Source organism: Triticum aestivum, chromosome 6A (genome assembly GCF_018294505.1).
Source record: "Triticum aestivum cultivar Chinese Spring chromosome 6A, IWGSC CS RefSeq v2.1, whole genome shotgun sequence".
NCBI classification, from domain to species: Eukaryota; Viridiplantae; Streptophyta; class Magnoliopsida; order Poales; family Poaceae; genus Triticum; species Triticum aestivum.
Window position 1 is genome coordinate 621,987,423 of NC_057809.1, and position 6,810 is coordinate 621,994,232.

A 6,810-nucleotide genomic window follows, 5' to 3' on the forward strand; every position below is an offset into this window, starting at 1 on the left:
ATATATGCATATATGTTCATGACGATCTTTTGTTTCCTTCGTTTGCTTACTAGCTAGCTAGCGTGTCTAGTCCTCTCTATATACGTATGTATAGTACGTAGCGTCGACCAAGCACGGACATAACAGAGGACACTTCTCTCTATTAATTATAACTAGCTAACACAATATATGAAACACCTAAATTAACCCCCCAAAACCCCCACCCCCCCTTCAGAAAAAAACAAAAACCCCAGCCACAGAAGTGCTGACGCGTGGATGCCTATTGGTCTCGGTTGATGCCACCAACCGGGACCAAAGGGTCTCCTGACTGGGCTCTGCGCACTGCCCACGTGGAGGGCCTTTAGTCCCGGTTCTGGATTGAACCGGGACTAAAGGGGGGAGGTATTAGTACCGACACTTTAGTCCCGGTTCCGGGACTAAAGGCCCTTACGAACCGGGACTATAGGCCCTTTTTCTACCAGTGTGTGTCTCCATTATATAATTTGATGTTGAAAGTATACCCATGCTCGGTCTTCAAGTAAACTCTCTTTACCTCCATATCATCTATAGCACTAAAACCTATCTTATCCAAGACAAAAATTCTTGCATGGTAGGGGATGCGCTAGTAGAATAGTGAAAATTTAAAATTATAAGTTGAAGCAAATGAAGCATAAGTCATGCTTTAAAATTATAAGTTGAAGCAAATGAAGCATAAGTTTTGCATTCAAATAATAGTTGCCATTGTGACTTACTGTATCCACTTCGAATGTCTCATTCAGCTTGATGCTGAAGCGTCTACCATCAACAAGGAAATTTTTGTCGCACAGGCGGCGCTGGTCTTCACAGTGTTCGGACATAATGAAATATTTTTCATCGTCAGATGACATTTCCTATGTTCATATAGGGGAAACATTAAATACTTATTACTATCTAACATTAATTAATATCTAGCCAATTCAAAAATATATTCATCTAACATATGACATTAATATATGTAACTATATTCATCTCTAACAATTGACATTACTATATATTTAACTTTTCTATCTAATTCATCTAACATTCGACATTAATCTAACATTTATATAAACTCAAAGTATATAAAAAATTAAATAAACAGAAAAACTCATTAACAAATAATATTTTAATTAGATCATCAAATCTCAGATACGATAATTTTCTTACTAAAAATAAACTAGTTATATTAATTATTCAACTAGTTCAAATCTCAAATACATAAATAAATTAGTTCGATAATTTTCTTACTAAAAATAAACTAGTTATATTAATTATTCAACTAGTTCAAATCTCAAATACCTAAATAAACTAGTTCGACAATTTTATATGTGTGTGTATGTGTGTGTACAGATGTGTGTATGTATATATGTGTGTGTATGTGTGTATATGTGTGTGTGTCTGTGTACGTATACACTGCAGTGCGCGGCCCCGTACGCCGCCGCCCCGTACGTACGAGCGGGGGCGCCGGCGTACGGGGCGGGGGCGGCGGCGTACGTACGGGCCGGGTGCGCGCGCGGCCTCGGGTACGCGAGAGCGAGAGTGACGTACGGGCCGGACCGCGGCGCGACGACGACGGACGGCGGGCGACGGGCGGCGGGCGACGGGCGACAGGCGGCGGGCGACGGGCGACGGGCGGCGGGCGACGGGCGGACGACGGGCGACGGGCGGCGGGCGGCGACGACGGGATCGAGCGGCGTGCGGCAATGTCGCGAGAGGTTGGAGACGAAGTGGGGAGATGTAACTGAAATTTTCGTAAGTGTTGTATATATAGGAGAGGCCTTTAGTACCAGTTGGAGCCACCAACCGGTACTAAAGGCCAACTTTAGCCAGGCCAAGAGGCGGGAAGAGCAGGCCTTTAGTACCGGTTGGAGCCACCAACCGCTACTAAAGGCCTCGCGTTGCCACCCCGCAGTGCGCAAAGTTTAGTCCCACCTCACCGGGCGAAGGGCAGCCGCACTAGTTTATAAACCCAGCCGCGGCTACCTATTTGAACTCCTCTATATAGCAGGCTTGTGGGCCTAACTTCTACGCGCTGCCCTGTGAGTCTGCTGGGCCTTTAGGGCCTGTAATTGCACGCCCGTGGCCTAGCAGGCCCACGGGGCAGCGCCCCAAATTTTTTTATAGTTTTTTTCTTTTCTGCTTTATTTTCTTCTATTTATTTCTGCGTAGTTTTTTGTATAGTTTTTTCTTTTCTGTTATATTTATTTTCTTCTATTTATTTGTGAGTAGTTTTTCATCTAGTTTGCCAAAATTCAACATTTTCAGAGTTCATTTTGTAGTGATTTTCAATTTCACGGTCATTTTGTAAACGATTGAAAAATAGTAAATATAATATTTTTTCTTTTCTGCTTTATTTTTTCTTCTATTTATTTCTGAATAATTTTTTCTTTTCTGCTATATTTATTTTCTTCTATTTATTTCTGAGTAGTTTTTTTATATAGTTTTTTTCTTTTCAGCTATAATTTTTTTCTTTTCTGCTATTTTTTCTTTTTTGCTATTTTTTCTTTTCTGCAAAACTTGATGGTCAAAGTCTGGAGTTATAACCAAAGTTTAAAAAAATGAAATGTCGACGTGCAACTAGTTTTTGCCATAACAAAAGAAGTCCGGAGTTATAATAAGTTATTAAAAATAAAAAAGAGGTGCAATGCTCGTTAATTAGCTTCAAGCCTTTCAGAATAGTGTAAACTGCACTGCACATAGCTCCGTGCAGTCTACCATATTCCTGAAGGCTTGAAGCTAAGCAACGTGAGCATTGAGCCTCTTCTTTATCGTCTCTGCACTCAGGGCTTATAAACCGCTCCTAGTCCCTCTCTCTTCGCGAGGTGGGACTAAAAAATAGCTTACTAAGAAACTGTAGTACTGGTTCATGCCATGAACCGGTACTAAAGGTGCTCGTGGGGCCCCAGCCTTATCTGACACAACCTCATTAGTACCAGTTTGTGGCACGAACCGGTGCTAAAGGTTTGCCACGAACCGGTACTAAAGAGCTCCTCCCGCCTAGCAGTTGAAACCGGTATTAAAGAGCTCCTTCCGCCTAGCAGTTGAATGGTTCATACTGAATGCACAAAAAGTCTGGACTTGTAATAAGTTTAAAAAAATAAAATGCCTTTGTAACAAATGAGTTTAATTTCGTCATAAACCTGAATACTTCGAAAGAGATTGTCCAGTTTGTAAACGAAGTGCATCCAGTTTTTGTCGTAACCCTCTCTAGTTTTTTGAACATGATATGTGGGTGAAATGATGATACCATGCCAAGTTTCAACTTTTTCAGAGTTCATTTGTAGTGTTTTTCAATTTCCAGGTCATTTAGTTCTCAAAACAAATCATTAAATGCATAAAAAATAGCAAATGAAGGCATAAACGGTTGAAAGTTGATGGCGTCGCTTTGAATGGTGCATACTGAACGCAAAAAATATAAGAGCATTTAGATCATGATCTTATATCTTTTTTACAGTCTAAATTGTCAATATGATCTTATAACATCAAAAATACTTTGATCATCAATGATCTTTGTGTGTACAATCTGAATTGTCAATATGAGTCATCAACGATTTATAAATCGATGAAGACTCATATTGCGGCCACAAATTCTACACATAGAGTTCACTGAAGACCAAGTGCTTGTGATAGTTTGAGAAATAACATATTTAAGGTGGTAAAAGGCTTGTTAGGGGAGCGAGGTGGGACTAAAAACAGTTTGCCATAACCTCATTAGTACCGGTTCATGGTACGAACCGGCACTAAATGGTGATGGTGGGGCCATAGCCTGACCGCAGGCTGCCACGGCCTCTTTAATACCGGTTCGTGGCATGAACCGGTACTAAAGGTTCGCCACGAACCGGTACTATTGATCGCCGCCACGAACCGGCACTAATGTACACATTAGTGCCGGCCCAAATTCAAACCGGCACTATTGTGCTTCACATTTGTTCATTTTTCTACTAGTGAGTTTTGATGTTGCGAGATCCACGGGAGGCGTGAGTGGTGGCGCAGCTCCATCGCCGTCGCCCCAGGTAATGGACCTTCTCTTTGGCGGTCACAAGGAGGAGACAATGCTGGACGCCTGGCAGTGCTGCATCGCCATCCCGTGGTTTTTTTTGGAGAGATCCATGGGAAGATGCGAGCGGTGGCGCTGCTCCATTGATGTCACCCTAGGTGTTGGACCTTCTCTTAGGCGGTCATAAGGGAGGAAACGGTGTTGCACGCCTGTCGGTGCCAAATCTCCATTCCATGGTTGCTGTGGCGAGATCAATGGGGTGGCATGGCTCCATTGGCGTCATCCTTCATCCACTCCGGCATTCGTAGGGGAGCTTGGCTGAACCTATGCGAGCTCACCCCCTAGTGAGACAACACTCGGTGGCTTCTCATTTGAGACGGTTGTATGACCTGATGTTGAGTTTATAAGGACTTGACTTGGATCTTTAATGGTGGTAGATTTTCGGAAGGATTAAATACTTATTTATTTATTTATTTATTTCCATCTCTTTCATTTCTACGCCTCTATCAAGTAGCCAATCCTAGCCGTCACCACGCGTTCCAATCACCGTTCCCTCCTCCTATGGCTGCCTCTCGGGAGACTGATCATGGAACAACTCTAGGCACTTGTCATGAAACAATCCAGATTTGGCAAAACAACTCTAGGCACTTTTTTATAAACAAGTGATTCTTGGCGGCAGAAAACTAGGCAACTAGGTGGAAGGCATGATGACCTTTGGCTACAGACGGAAGCACTTCAAAATATCACATGTGGAATATGATGTTATTAACTTCATGAGAAGATTAATTTTTTGAATGAGTAGATCCTTTGATTATTCATTAATTTGATGTATTCATTTCTAGCTCTATTATGCTGCAATCATGCTAACTAAAATTCCTAGATATGACATTACACAACATCATTTCACAAGACAATACATGGATTGTGAAATCCTATATCACTTGTTTCTAGATTTAATATTTAACCATCATCATGCAACATCGTATCTGACGTCTTGACTCGCTCCCACTGCTCCGGCGCCATCCCCTTGGAAATCTCTGATAATACCCTGGCCATGTGTGTCTCATCTTCTTTTGTGCACTTGATTTCTATCGATTTCAGCTTCTTGCACCAAAAAACAGTTGGTGTAGTTGAGCCATGGCATTCCGAAGATGCCGTCTCCTTCCTCCTATTCGTCGTGATTGGGGGAGCTTCAAACTATGGTTGCACATGTGAGATTATTTGATTAGCTAGAGTGGCAACAAGCCTAGAAATTATTGAAGGAAACAAAGCAAGCATAGGTGTCATGCGTGCATGTTGCGTACCGTGCACCGGTGCAATGCAAGCTTTTCCAAGTTAGGTGTGTTTCTGAGGATGCTTGTCAACACCTGGTAATTGACTCCGACATCACATTCTTCTAGGTGCAAGTTTGTCAAGTTATTCAACACTGGGAATTCTTGGGACTCCTTCTGAAGCAATGCCTGAAACACACACACATAAAATATATATATATATATAATGAGATTGGCGATCGAGTGCATGCCTATGAATGCTTACTAGATCCTCGTATCATATGACCATAATATTTATGATAATTGTATAGCTAAAGGACATGTTTCTAAGTTTTGGAATAATTAAATTTCTAAATGTGGTCTTCAAATCTTGATCATGCGATGCTTACCATGGTGATGAACCCGTGTAGATGTAGGCTTACAACATTGTTAAGGAGGGCTAGGAAGCCACTCATGGATTCCAAAAACTTGAGCTTCTGGTTCTCCCAAGCTTGGTGAGCGGGCAGGTGGACGTCGGCGGCCATGTCCGTGAGCCGGAGTGACGCCTCAGTAAGTGCCGGCAAGTGATACCGTGGGGCCAGCCCGAGTCCGGCTATGAATTCGAAGCTGCTCTCCCCGCCATACATGATGTCGAGGCGGAGGGAGGCGAGCCGGGGGGCCTCCAGCCCAGGAACGACGGCGGCAGTGAGGGCTGAAAGTGGGGCGATGACAGTGAGGCGCCTGAGCACGGGCGAGGCGAGGGAGAGAAGGTGCATCATGCACCTCTCGGCGTGGAGCTCCTGGAGGGTCGGGCAGTACCGGCCGAGGTGCTGGAAGAAGCCGAAACTGATACTGGCGCCGACCAGCCGCAGGGTCGTCAAGCGGCTGGTGAAACCAGCGGCGCACGCCGACATGCCCCGCTGCTGCCAGAGTCCGTCGGCGGCGGCGTAGCTGAAGGGGTTTGGGGGCGGGGATGATACGTGTGGCTTCCAGGAGACCAGGCTGTGGCCGGCGTTGGTACCGTGGATGCTGACGGCGACCGGGAGGTGGCGGAGGCCACGTCGGATCCACCTGCTAGACGTGGCGGTGTCGCAGCTAACCACGTGCAGGCGAAAGGCGTCGAGCCGCGTCCCTGGCGGGATCGACGTCAACGCGTGGTCGACGAAGTCCTCGAAACGGTCCCAGGTCTGGCCGTCGCCGGCGAACTCTCGCTCGTCGATGTCGACGACGGGCACGCCGCGCCACAGGTTCCTCCACCGCCGCGACAGCACGCCGGTCTGCACGGCCTGCCGGAAGCCGAGCAAGGAGATTATGACTTGCAGGAGGCTGTCCGGCAGGTCACCAAGCCGGTCAGCGACGTCCACGCAGCGGCGCTTGCAGTCGGCCATGAGGATCGGATCGGGTCAGGTCGCGTCGTCGCAGGGATTTAGTTGAATCGGATCAGAACAGAATTGCTTGGAATATTGCCGGCTGGTCCTCAAATAAAAAATCTGACGTTTGTTTGTCACGGCCGGCCTATGATCTGGCTATATGTGTTACTATAATAACATGGCCGAATCATGTCCT